At 41.2% G+C, this 14,357-nt stretch overlaps 1 protein-coding gene across 3 annotated transcripts in view; it reads left to right on the top strand.

Moving 5' to 3' along the window:
- The first annotated feature begins 378 nt into the window (after positions 1-378).
- FUT9 (fucosyltransferase 9) overlaps positions 379-14,357 on the top strand; it is a 113,699-nt gene continuing 99,720 nt past the window's right edge. The window contains exon 1 of one of the 3 annotated variants that reach the window (XM_087777042.1): positions 379-468. The gene's annotated coding sequence lies outside the window, so the exon portion shown is untranslated. Of the gene's footprint in view, positions 469-1,600; positions 1,721-14,357 lie in introns of those variants that run through there. The other 2 variants (XM_087777040.1, XM_087777041.1) reach the window with 2 other exon arrangements.

Raw genomic sequence — 14,357 nt, 5'->3', positions numbered from 1 at the left:
AGCTTTGAAGAATAGTGGCACTCAGAAATACCTGCATGCCATCGGTGAGCTCACAGTGATTTGAACCAATTCCCACTATGGTTATAGAAATATTTGTATTGCCTTTAGTGAACTTTGGGTCAGGCCTCTCTTCTGGAATAAACCTGTTAGAAGACCAGACCACTTCTCTAAGTGACTGTAGCCCTTACAGCAAATCAGCAGTTTGAAATGTAGAGCTATGTGGAAATCTACCCAATCTCTCTCTTGCCTGGCTTCACAAGTGGGAGCTGTTGATACCTGCACGGCTCTTGGTACAAGGCAGAGCAGAAGAGCATAGTAAGTTAATAATCCACAAGCCATTCAGAAACGTCTAGGACAGAGACCCTGACACCAGGGAGTCATATGTCTGCATTCAGCATCTCGTAAATTGTTTACTTGGAGGACTGATGAGAAACACACAGATGAACCTCTGAAACAACTACTTGGCAGGTAAGGCTACTAATGTGCTCTAATAAATAGTGCTATGTTCTCATCACCGCTCTATCTTTTCCCCAAACGTACTCGCAGCAGTTTATCAACATTATATAACGCAGGGAGAGTTCAGAGCAAGGATAAAGAGTTGATAGCCAGCTTGTGGTGTGCTTGTTTATTTGACATACTTGATTTACAGGTCTCCTGTTTTCACAATGCATTTTGAGCTGTTGTTTCTTTTATTTTTAATGTTAAAATAATTACTCTCGATCCTAAATAAACATCCGGAAAGTCCTTTAGGTTTCAGGAACAGGCTTGAAAGACTGCTTTTAAGAACTACTCCCGTGTATGGCTTATTTCTCATACAGTCAATGATTATCGTACTCTCTCTGTTTTCCTCTTGTTTACCGCCTTTTTTCCATACCACAGCACGGTTTGGTTTTCTCCTGCCGGGTGGGGGAAAAGAAAGAAAAAAGGGAAGAGCAGGATAGGCAAGCGCTATCAGCGCTTTTCCCCTTGGGGTTCAGGGGAGCGAGGAAGGGGGGCTGGGGACCTCCTGCCCTTCAGAGGAGCAAGTCGCCCTTCCCGGGCCGGGGGGGGGGGGACGCCGCGGGGACGCGCCGGCGGGGCAGCAGCGCTCCCGCGCCCACCGGCGCTGCCTGCGCGCCCGCCGCGGCCCCGGGGGGGTCCGGGGCCGCCCTGCGGCGGAGGGCGGGGGGGGGGACGGCGGGGAGGACCGCGGCTCCGCGGCCGGGGGAGCGGAGGGCCGGAGGGATGGCGGGATGGATGGATAACGGGTGGAGGGATGGAGGGGTGAGGGATAGACGGATGGAAAGATGGAGGGGTGAAGGACGCAGGGATGGGAGGACGCCCGATGGAGGGATGAGGGATGGACAGAGAAGGGATGGAAGAATGAGAAAACGAGGGACGAAGGGATGAAGGGCCGAGGGACGGAGGGCTGCAGGAGAGAGCGCCCGCGCTTCCCAGCTGCTCCCCCTCCGCTGCGCGCCCCCGCTCCGCTCCCCGCCCCCCCCCCCCCCCCCGCCGCCGCGCGTGCCCGCGCCCGGGGCTGACTCTCCCTAGCATCCTCCTCCGGCGGCGGCGGCGGCGGCGGCAGCGCCGGGGATGGGCAGCGAGAGCGCGCCCAGGAGCAGCCCGGGCCCCGCCGCTCCCCCCTGCTCCCGCGCCCGCTGCTGCTCCTGCCCCGCCGCCCCCCGCGCCCCGGGGGCAGCGCCGCCGCCGCGCTACCCGCAGCCCCCGCCTCGGACGGGTGAGTCGCCGGGCCCTGCCCCCACACCCCAAAAAGCACCTGCCGTGCATCCCCCGCGCCTCCCATCCCGAGCGGCCCCGGGGACGAGGGCTGAGGGAGGGGGGCTGTCTCGGGGGGAGGCACTGCGCTCACGCCTGCCCCGGCCCCCGGGGGAACGGAGGATCCCAGCCCGGGCTTGCGCCCTCCCCGCGGGGGCGGAAGGTCCGCGGGGCAGCAGGGGGGTCCCTGGGGCTCCGCGGGGGCTGCGAGGAAAGGGGCTCCCGCCCTGCTGCCCCTTCCGGGCACCGCTGCCCATTCCCACGGGGGTCTGGCACACGCACAGACACCCCGAGAGCCCCGCTCCCCAACCGGAGCCAGGAGTCCCCTTGACCCCTCGCCCTCCGCAGCGCCCTCCCCCCCCCGCCCCCGCCCGGGGCGGCTCGGGGGAGGGGGCAGCGCCTTAACTTTTGCAAGGGACCATGTGAAGGTGGGGTGGACCAGGTTCAGCAGAGTTGGCTACTTCCCCGGAGTCTCCACCCGGGAGGCGGGGGAGGGTCCCGGTCCCGGTCCCGGTCCCCCTCCCGGGGCCGCCGGCTGCAGCGAAGCGCGGCCCTTCCCGCGGGGGACGGGGGGGAGGCTTCGTGCAGGACTCAGCGCTCCGATGGAGTTTTCTGACGCTCCCCCTTCCCCCCCCTCCGTAAATAATTAATTAAATAAAGCTTGGGGGTGCGTGGGGGGGGAAGAAGTCTGTGCTTGTTTTGCTTTCGCTGCCCAGAGCCGCGAGTGCAAATGATGGGATGCTGTGGATGAAAAGCGTTTTCTGGTTTTTATGTGTCATGATGCACACGGTTGGTTGTAGGTAGTGTAGTAACTCTCTGTATCCCAATAGTTCCCTGTCGAAGGGTTGTTATGGCAGCAGCGCTTCTCCCTTCTTTTATGTAGCATCTCTGGCTCAGAGTAATATTAAAGACCTGGAAATTGCCTTTAAAAAAAAAAGAAAAAAAAAGAAAAAAAAGAGCAACCTCTTGCCTTTTTGCCAAATAGCCAACAAGTACGAATGTAAGATTCACACTAAATCTTCACTCCCTTCTCCAGAAGCTGGTGCTGTGATAACACTTAAGACTGAAGGAGTCTGGGGGAAAACGGCTTCTTTTTTTCTACAATTCCTGGTTTTTGTTAAATTTTGTTGGAGTTTTTGCTTGGGTTTGCATTGGGTTTTTTCCATGTGTTTCACTTATACTTTTTCCTAGTATTCTTTCTCACTTACAGAGGACTTCTTAGTCCTGCATTACACTGGGTAAAGGGATTCAAGTGGTTCTACATACAAGTAATGCACAACAGTTGTGGGAAGGGAAAGCTTGTAATTCTGTAGATTTAGTTTTTCTGTACAAAAGGATGATGAGTTTTATTCTTGCAACACAGAGAGGAATCTGTGTGAGACTCATCAGAAATGTTTCATCACATCTTAACTGCCATGGCTGGTGGCAGTCTGAAACAATAAGATTTAAAGGTTATTATGGAAATAAGTTTTTCTGTCACCTGTAATGGTCAGCCTGTTCTCAGTCAAACCACAAATAGTTGTAAGGGAAACGCTCTGATTCTGATTTCAGTTGAGTCAGTAGTGGTTTTTGGAAACAGTGTTTAAACCATGAAGCCTTTGATGAGGATGGATGTTAAAAACACGACATTGGTAGAGGGCTATATTATTTTGCAGTTTTTACTCTGCACTTGTATAGGTACCATTTGTTGTCTTCAACTGGAGTTTGCCTGAGTAAAGGTTGAGCAGTAAATGATAACGACAGAAGGATTTTGTCCTGGAAGCTCCTGCATTTTTATTTCCGGCAGAATATTTGCAGACTGATATTGATATTGCAGGATGAAATGTTATTGAATTGTGATATCTTGTTTCTAACTGTACATTTTGAAATAAGTTTTGCTTATCAGTAGGACAGCAACACGAGCGTGTAACTGTTCATTCAAGAATGAAAAAATGCTGTCCCGGGATGATTCACGTGTTGAAACAGGCTAGATTCAGGTTAAATAGGTGAACTAAAACAATGTAGTGTAAGTAATCCGTAACTAATTCTCATCGCTTATAATGAAAACAGGCACTCTTGTCGTCTTCAAATTGGAATAGAGAGATGTTAGAAGAGAGGTGAAGAACAGCAAAATAGAGATGTTGGAAGAGACATGAAGAGCAGCAACATATATATTTTTAACGACGAACTAAACTCTTGAATAAACCTCAGATATTTCTGAGGAAATACAAGCACATTTCTTGGTATAACTGCGGTCATGATTCTGATCCCAGCTAAATCAGTATGAGATTCTCCCCAGGCACTGCTGTGAGCAGAATCAAAGACATCTCTGCTAAACCTTTTTGAGGAACCAGGACGTGAAAAGATCATTTGTATTTTTCCCCATTGCCATAGCTGGAAGGATTTATTTCATGTCTCGTATGGAATATTCCACGCTTTACCCTTCCGAGCTGTACTCAAGCCTATAGTTCTTACCTGCCCAGACAGCTCAGCTGAAGTAATTCTTGTGAGAAAGAATAATATATGTATAGCTATGGGCAGTTTTATTGGGCCCAACTAGTTAAATAATAGTCATGTTTACTGGAAAAAGCAGTTGACTTTGAGTGATATTTTCATATCTGATACCACTAAAATTTCATTTTAGGTGGTGGGAATAGCATGCTTTTTTAAAATGACATTATTTTTTTTATGGTTATGATATGAAAGGACTAGCTGAATTTAATCAAGCTGGAGAGCAGATGTTTCCAACTTTAGTCATTTAAAAATATCCTTCGTGATTCAAAAATAACCTTAAATTGTAATGAAGAAAAGACAAATTTGGTCACTCTCAGACGGGTTACAGCTGAAGTTATTTGATACCAATGAACCAACAGATTGGACTTATTTAACATTAGACAGAGGTAAAATGGAACAAAAAAGAAAGCTGGCAGAACCCAGGCATGATAGGAAAAGACACAGTATAAACCCTGAAAGACAAGTGCAAAAATTACCCAAGAGATTTCAACTTTAAGGGTCTGACTCCCTTACAGGAGTCGAACGCAAAAACCCAACTGACTTCAGTAAGCATTAATAGCTGGAGTGTGTGCTAAGAAAAGGGATGGGCAAAGATAATTTAATTAAGTACCACAAGAATTCTGACAGATAGTTGCTAAAACCAGATTGGAAATGTATGGGTTTTCTTCAGTTAGGAGGAAGTCCTGGCTCCACCAAAACTGAATTGGAGTCTTGCCATTGATTTCACTGGGGCCAAAATATCATCCTGAGAATTATGTTTCAAGTGACTTTTGCAATACGTTGTATGTTATATTTAATCTGGTTTTAATTTGTGTGATATTCTATTAAAATGAGGTTACCTTTGCCAAGTTTGAGTTATTAATTAGTTATTAGCAATCATTTTCCCCTTCCTTTTAAATTTTTTTAAATGTCAGTTTTTCAGAAATGGCAAGAAATACAAAATAGTCTTCCTGTAAGAGTGCACTCATAAGCTGAATAATTCAAAGCCTGTACTGTCATTGTGCAATCAAATTTTTAATATGATGCTGTCAAAGTCATAGAAAAAGAAAATCAAATGTGACATCATAGAAGACAATGTATATAGCTGACATGACATCCGAATGTTTTAATTTCCCCACTTTATATTTAGTAGTTAATGAAGAAAGACTTTTCTTTCTTTCCTCTGGGGAAGCTCCTAATACAACTTATTAAATGTTCAGAAAAAATGATGTGTATATTTTCTTAAAAAGAGATATACCTCTTGTGAAGAAAAGTCCCTAACGTAAAGGAAATGAAATCATATAAGAGACAATTTAAAGCCTTCGCTGGGAATCATAGAACTGAGATAATTTGTAGCTAATGAGAAAATAGGTTTCCTAGAATATGGTAGGTATGATCTTGACAAAGGACAATTTATTAACTGTTCCTAACTAGGTATATACCTCTGTGTAAAAAAAGAGACTTAATGCACTTTCGCACCTCAAAAAACATAGTCATTTCTGTGGTGTCTTTCTGCTGTTTTTCCTCTTAAATTAAGTATATTTAATGCTAATGAAAAGTACCAGATTAGCAGAAATGGAAAATGAAACTCCTTTTCTACCCAGCATCTGTGGAGCATAGAAAGCAGCAGTACTATGTGGTGACCCCACACTGAGCTGCCATTTCAGCCCAGCTTGGCTGGGTACTCGACATGGAAAAAATGTTTGCCCACCAAGACCTTCCAAGGTGGCTAAGGACCTCTTTGCTCCAAGTGGTCAACATAGTGAGGAAATTTGCCTAGAATGGGATTTTATTTGTTAGCCTCAGCCTCTGCCATTCTCAAAAGAACCAGCCCCAGTTGTGGCTCTGTGGGGACCTGGCTGGATCCTGCAAGGAGCTCAATATTCTCAGCACCAGTGCTTTCGAAAGTGCCGAGTGCGTTTTCAAGATCCTCTAAGAAACAGAGTGAAATAACCAGTTCATTTCACACAAGCCACAAACCAGCTTTCAAAGCACAATGATTTTCCATCACTACTGCATGTTGGCTGTATTTGAATCAGTGAACTAGAGGTGAAAGGCTCCTAAAATGTGATTACCAGTCCCCTGAGATATTTAGTCCTTCAAGGATATCTTACTGGAAATACGTATTTGTGTTTCACAAACTGGAGCAGAGAGAAATGAATTAATAACACACAAATATTTTTCTTTTGTTTTAAGAAAAACTTTCACACATATTTTTTTTTTTTTTATTTTGTAGAGAGACTGTTAATTCCGTGTTGTCAGATATTTGGTTCTGGAGTACATATATAATCCATGAGCAAAGAGCCTCATCCTTGTTCATATTTCATTACCACATAATGCTACATTTTTGATCTGACAGTAGACAATGATTTAACCATGAACTCCCATACCTGCCTAAATTAAAACAATCCAATACTAATGTTTGGGTGTTGGTTTTTCCCCCCAGCAGCAGAAAAAGTCAGGAAACAAATGAAAAAACAAATACAAATCTATTATTTATAATGGATTTTTATGTATAATGGCTTATGTTGTATAAATTAAACCTACTACCCTTTTGAAAAAAAAAAAAACAAAACAACTTAAAACTATTGTAGTTGTTTTATACTACAACCTAAACCTACTATGTAAGTAAAGCTACTGAACTAAGGGAAGCTGCCAACTGAACATTGAAAATGACTATTTAAGTGATAATCCAGCTGTTCAAAGGTCTCTTATCGTTTCTGCAGATGTCGTCTTCCTTTTAGTTTATCCAGGACAGCAATTACAGCAGTTTCAAACTGAGAAAGTGTATTAGAACTGAAACTGCAAGAAAGCCTGTTTTCCCATTCCAGTGTTAGAATAGAGGTGAGAGGCAGAGATCTATAAGGTCTAAACTTTGAAGGACATGATGACGTAACACATATACTTCCTTTAAAATTATTTTTTTCATTTAGGAAATGAGTGTGAGTTTTTTAAAATATGGTATGTATTTTTTACATTTTGTATTTACCTAACACCTTTATTATTATTTTATTTACCTAATAAAACAATCCTAGAAAATAGTTTCTGCACTTTATATATCAACTTCCATCCCAAAGCATCTAGCTAACATTAATCATCATTTGTCATATTAAAATGCCCAAATTAAAAATCTGAACAAATGACAGATGTAGACTACATTGTGATTAGCAAAAAATGGTATCAAATTTTGTATAATGCTTATATTTGACTGTTGATTAGTATACTTTAACGGTTAAGAGAGTGAGTGATGCTTAATCATTCTTTAAGAAAATAACTAAAAAGCATAAATCTAGTCCAAGATTAAATAGAGTCATCTAATACATGGTGTCTTTCTTACTGATTTGAACTATGATTCAAGTTGGAGATTTAAACCACTTTGAATGAAATTTGCCTATATTTACGATAAAGTAATCACTAAGCATCTTGTTTATACTTTTGTCTTTACATTTCCTCACAGTTCCTCCTGCAGCTTTTTTTCACCCATTTTCTCACCCCAGGTGGAGACACTGGGTGGGAGTTCAAAATATTTTTAAGTAGCTTCTAAATAATTAAGCAGCATTAACTCCCTGTATATTCAAAGACTTTCTTCGGGTGAGTCGCCACATCTTAGGAAGTCAGGTACCAACAGCAGTACCCAGAGCAGATTACTAACCAAGAACAGATGGATGCAGGTGGCAAGTAGACCATGCCAGGCATGACAGGCTGAAGCAGGCTCATAAAGCAGCAAAACCAGCTTTCTCTACTTACCAGGGTGATATTTCAGAGGTTTTTGAAATTACAAATGTCTCCTTTTGAAATGAAAGACACAAATCTGTACATCCTCAAAAAATAAACTTTCTTCCTCAAATTGTTTTGGATAGACTGAAATGTAAAATATTGTAATACACGTCCCAACATATCAGAAACAATTTGAACATTTCTTTTTTTGAGGTTTTTCTTTCAAACCAAGACTTCAGCAAAATTAATTCCATTTTGTGGAGCATTGTGATTTCAGTGGAACTGCATATTCTGACAGAATAGGATTTCAGTGAAGTTTCTCCAGTGGCTTAAACTACAGAAAAAGAAAGACCTTCCTTAAAATTAAGGTTATGCTGAATGAAGGCATCAATCCTGAAATAATTTATGTAGATGCAGAGCTTTAGGAGTATGTGTATTCCAATAAATTGGCTGATTGTGTACACCAAGTTACTCATGTGACAAGTACTCTGACTTTATCAGAACTGAGTCCTCACTATTCTTTGGCAAAGCAGTGGAAGTCTTGGCTTAGACGGAGAGGGTAGAACTTGACTTGAAATTCTCCATCAAAATTATTTTTCAACAGAAATAATTAATGCTTTGAAATTAGAAGTGACATTAGTATGGGTCAGTAGTAGAAGATCCCTAATGTAATTTGAAAAATGGAAAATCATAAACTTTTGATATTAAGAATTTGAAATGAGGATATTTTGTGGTCACTATTGCTGAATATTGCATTTAAATGGAATGGGAGGACATCAAACTACCTTTAGAAAGCAATCCAGTTATTATTATTGCCTGTATTCTTATGTTTGGAATAAAATTTATGAGCTAAACAGCCAAGGCTATCAACCTAGGCTACACCAATTTTACTATTTATTTAAGCTGGCAATACAAGATTTTCACAAACTAAGTGCTTAAGACTGTTATTCAGCAGTTCTAAATACCCATAGTTTAAAGGCCAGTGTTTAAGTATAACGAAGTAAGCCTGGTCTGACACAAATGCTAATTAGTTTCTTGCAACCACCAGACTTAAAAAAGAGTTTTTAAGCAACACTGTTTAGCTGAATGGATAAAGAAAATGCAATAATATCCAACTAATGCCATTTCAGAGCGTAACAAACTTGCTAATTCTAGAACTTATAATAATTAGGAGAATTTTAAGTGAGAATGCTTACCCCAAACAACATTCACCTCAACCACCTACGCTAAGAGACAACTGATGTCCTATATTAAATATTAGCACTGATACTAGAGTTGCAGGTGGAGGAGATCAGGGAAGGAATCAAACTTCACTTCCCAAACAGTCTCCGTGCCTCCGCTACAGCTGCTTACCAGCCAGCCTTGCTTTGCAGCATGCATGGGGAGCAAAGCAATGACCAGATGCCTCCCCAGCAAAGCTTTCTGGGGGACACAGCCAAAATTCCCCATGACTTGATCTCACTGAGCCCAGATGCTCTATACCTGCCTTCCTGCACTTTCTTCCCTCCACACCTGCTGGGCCTCCAGCACTGTCCTGCATGCCTTCTTGCAGCAAGTTGGTAATATTTGAGATTCTAACTACAGAATATTTAAGGCAAAAGCAATGAGAAGATTTCAAAATAACATTTAAAATGTTTTGGCAGTTAGAATGCACATAGCTAGATAAAGTGTGTTTCCTTAAGGCCTCATTGAGATGAAGAGTCTTCTTTCCACAGGTACCTAGGGCAGGCAAGTGCAAGCAGTTGAGAGCATTCGTATTGCTAAAGGAATAATGACAAACAAAAACATTAACAACAATAATTACATCTGGTTTTTAGATCTTTCCAGACAAGAGAAGTTTAAGCCTTGCATGACAAGCAGTACCAAAGTCAGTGGGAAGGAATTCCAAACTGATTGCACGTTGCGGCAAAACACAGCAACGTTGTTATCAAACATGGGGCTGGGAATTTTTACCCAGTTGATAATATCCAGCCTAAGCCTGGGAGTAATTTAAATTCATGCAATCAATTAAATAAATAGGAAAATGGTTGATATGTGTGTGTACGTGTAATCTACAGTATGAATGAATGAGTCAATTCAGTAAAAGGAAAGAAGTAGTTGACCAAAACCTGTGAACTACAGCAGTGGGTAACCAAAGAAGATACAAGCAGCCACCATGTTTTCACATTTATAAGATATGACTACAAAATGTGGAGACAAATGCCAGTCTTAGAAGTACAACTTGAAGTTGGGAGACTACCTGTTATTAAAATAGGTTGCTTCATCCCACATCATCTTGACACTTTCAAATAGGCCTAAATTTAATTAGCTTTCACATCACCACATTCCTCTCAATCTTATTATGAGGCAAAACAGACTAGCTGTGGAGAGAACTCAGTTTCTCAAATAATGATTTTGCGACCATATTATGCACACTGTTCATTGCTGAGGAACAAATTCTGTTTTCCTTAACACCTAAGATACACAGGGAAAAAAAATGTTATGAGTCTGTTGTGTAGTTAGTAATGAAGCACTCAGTCATATGAAAATGTAATTTTGTTTATGGGAAATTTTACAGTTTTGCCAGTTTTCTATTCTGAAAAGAACAAAAACATAAATTGAATGTTTCTACAGATTAAGAAGTTATGTTTTTCAGTCAGTAATTCTGCTTGTAGGACAATCTAGCTGTAGATAAATGTAGAAGATTGATTATGATAAAACCAAAATAATTTATTATTTTGTATGATGAAAAAAACACTGCAGTGTAAAAAACACTGCTGTTTCAGAATAGAAACGAAAGATACATCTTTTTCACTTTTGAAAAACATTTTTTTCTTGAAATTTGCACAATTCCACGAGATGTTTTAATGTAAAAACATCAAATTTTCTTTCATTCTCCTCTGAAAAAAATTCATGCAGCTCTAGATCTATAGGAAAGAATATGATTCCCATTGGATACCTGCAGCTTTCTGTGTTAAGGTATGTAAAGGCAACAGCCTAATCTGTTGAACAGAATCACTGTGTCTTAACCATATAATTTCTAAAGTATATATAGACACACTTCTATAGGAATATACATATGTATATACACACATACATACATATATACTGCTATTCCTCCTGGTCCACAATAGTAGCTGAGCTACTCAGGCACCCTACCTAGTTAAAATCCTCCTCCCTGAAATTCAGCTTTTTTTCTTTTTTTTTTTTTCCCCCTAATACAGCAATTTCCTGTGGTGTATTTATGAATTTATCTCTTTTCCTGAACTTTGTTGGATTGTCCTAATTTGTAATTCTTTTTGCTCACATTACTATGCAGATAATATTTGTTCCTTTCACTGGGTTGTTATAAAATAAGTCATTTTGATGTTTTTTGCCCCATTTTTGTCAGTGCTTAATGCTGTATAATGGTTATGGATTATCTGTAGTTTTCAGGTAAGTAGAAAAAATTACTCCAGAATTATGCCTCTCTGAAGATCAGTCGCACAGCTAGATATGGAAGCCAAGGCACTAGGTTCCCAGTCCCCATCTCCAGCCATGCTGCCTCCTACAGTACAAAATTGTTTTAGCACAGATTTTCCCCAAAATATGGAGAATGCTTTTGATGCCATGAAGGGAAGGTAATATGGGATAATCACAGGCTATTTCAGCAGCAATGAGAAAAGGCTGGTATAGACTTGAGAGAACAGTCACTGATCAGTCTAGATAATAAACTATGCTGTCTACTGGTATATATTTTTTTAAGCTTTCTGCAAAGTATTGCTTCAAAATAGTATTTTCCTCCGGCTTCATTACCAGCTGTTTTTCTTTCTAGTCTATTCCCTCTTAGTCATTACTGATCTTTCCTTAAGTTCTGTGACATTTTCTTCCTGCCTTTGTTTCTTTTATTCCTCAGATTCATTTTATTTCGGTTCTTAATTTCCAACTTTGCATCATTTCCTAAATTGTTAGTTCTTACTGAATTATTGAAAAGTTATTTCATTTATCCCAGGAAAAAAGGAGGGAATTTGAAGTTTTCAGAAACAATTATCCATTATGATTGAGGGCAAAATCCACACAGAGACTTACAGCTAAATACACTAAGGGTTTTAGGCAGCAGAAATGTGACTTGGATGTATTTGTCTGTATTAGCAATTAATTCAGCACAATAGGAGCAGATTGGTAGATCAAAGCAGCTGGTGCTGAGATCCTTATATTTAAGGTATGTGATCAATGTGTTTTACCATGGACTAGATTTAGTCTGGTGTCTTGGACCAAATGTTATTACAGTGCATGTAGTCTGAGGCTGTTCAAAGGACCAATTAGTTCACATCCTTTTGTCCCCACTGCAGGTTATAGTACATTGGGTACAGACTGTAAGCAGAGCTTCCAATTTACTTTGCTTCAAGAGAAATCTAATCCATGCACACCAGGAGTGCTTTGCAACCCAAACCAATGTATGATAATTGGGATTCACTGCACACCCACACTACTTCTCCCAGTCATATGGCAGTGCATTCTCCTAGGCTCTGAACAGCAAACTCCACCACCACTTTGCCCTGGAGTTGCCTATTCCTAACAGTTTTTAGTCTTAAAATTTTTATTTGTGTATGTCCACAGAAGAACCTTAAGTCTTCTGAAGACTGAACAAGTTCAAGGACTGTGTAAATCTTTCCCCATGCTGCACATGGACCAAGTACTGCAACCAGGTACTCATTCCTTGGGCAGCTCCGTCAGGCACTAGGCTAAAGAGTTATTCACCTCTTCTGTGTGGGCAAATAATTACTTAATTCCCTCATTCTGACCATGTAGTGACACGGTTCCTATAAGTGTGGCCAGTGTTTTGTCTCAGAACAGTCTCTGGGAGTAACAGGTTGCAGTGCCACAGCCAGAGCAGGGCATCAGCAGAACTGAATGCAAACTGCCAACATTTTGGACAGCAAATCTAATCACAGTGTTATTAGGGGAGCACCAGCGCATCTCTTTTCTTTTTATTTTAAAAGACAAGCTTTATTCCATTTCCTTTTGTCTTCCCTCCAGTTTCTACAAAAAAATAAAAAATTGTCTACTTTGCTAACAAAATCTGAAGCCTGGACAGATAGATGCACATCCTTCAAATCCTAAGCAGGGTGCTTAACTTCAGGCTGGGTGAAATTTAAAACAGACTTTGCGATTAGCATTCCCCTCTGTATCAAGCTGCCTGTTTAGTGTCATGACTTTACATAGCTGTCTGCTCTGTGCACAGGTTGCTCACTACCCAGTCTGTACTTCTTACCTTCCTGGGGGATGGTGTCCAGCTCATAAACACTTAAACATGGATGCTTCATCTAATGTGGGGACAAGACACCAAAAGTAAAGTAATTAATTGCTCTGCCTTGTACTGCCCCAACTTCTTTTTGGATGCAACCGTCAAGCATCGCAATGTCTAACTGACAGATACTTTGTTTATAAAGATTTGTTCTCTACCCTGAGTTAGGCTTCCCGTGCAAAGCATGGAAGATAGATGAGTAAGAGTGGGATTCAGAGAAATCAGCAAGCAGAAGGAGGAAATACAGTGGGACAGTAATACACGTACAACCTACACTTCAAAGGCATCTGGGTAATCAGGCACTGGAACAGGCTGCCCAGGGAAGTGGTTGAGTCTCCATCCCTGGAGGTATTTGAAAGACAGGTAGATGTTGTGCTTAGGGACATGGCTTAGTGGTGGCCTTGGTAGTGCTAGGTTAACAGTTGGACCTGATGATCTTAAAGGTCTTTTCCAACACAAATGGTTCTATGATTCTATCTACTTTCAGCACTGGGGAAATGTCTACTGTCCCCTGAAAGTAAGCATATAAGCTAGACCTGCCTTTTCTCCAAAATAATTAGAACATGCTGCTAATTGATGCCCAAATATCCAGTAATTAGAGCACTTACCATTTAGGTGGATGACCTTTTAAAAACATCATACCCACACTTCTGAGTTGGAGAAAGAAATTCACTTGCAGGCACTTTCAGGTCAGAAATGTGCCCTAACTACTGTCTGAATGGTTATTTTGGGATGAAGCGAGTGACTTTCTCCTCTTGAAACTTTGCCAATTTGGATAATTGATTAAATAGCTAATGGAGGCGGAACTTAAACCTGACCCCCTTTCTTCACAGAAGAGTGGACTAACATTGGTCTGTGGAGTCAATTGCTTGCTATTTGGCTGAATAAATATTTAAAAGCAAACTGAACAGTTCCAAGTGGGGAAAATGAAAAAGTTGTCTTGCCAAATAACAAGTACATTCTGGTTAATGGGAACTTCCTGGGAGGCAGACAGTCTCAAATCTAATACTCTCTATAGATCAAATGAAGTGGGGTTTTCTGTCTCCCAAGATAGAATTTATTTTACTGCAGTTTTAGAAAGTCTTGCTTCCTGCCTTTTTTTTTTTTTTTTTTTTTTTTTCTTTTTTATGATTGTAATGTCTGC

The sequence above is a fragment of the Nipponia nippon genome, unplaced genomic scaffold, assembly GCF_047370975.1.
Source record: "Nipponia nippon isolate SJK-2023a ecotype South Korea unplaced genomic scaffold, ASM4737097v1 scaffold_4, whole genome shotgun sequence".
Taxonomy (NCBI): domain Eukaryota; kingdom Metazoa; phylum Chordata; class Aves; order Pelecaniformes; family Threskiornithidae; genus Nipponia; species Nipponia nippon.
This window is presented reverse-complemented; position numbering and strand designations above follow the sequence as displayed.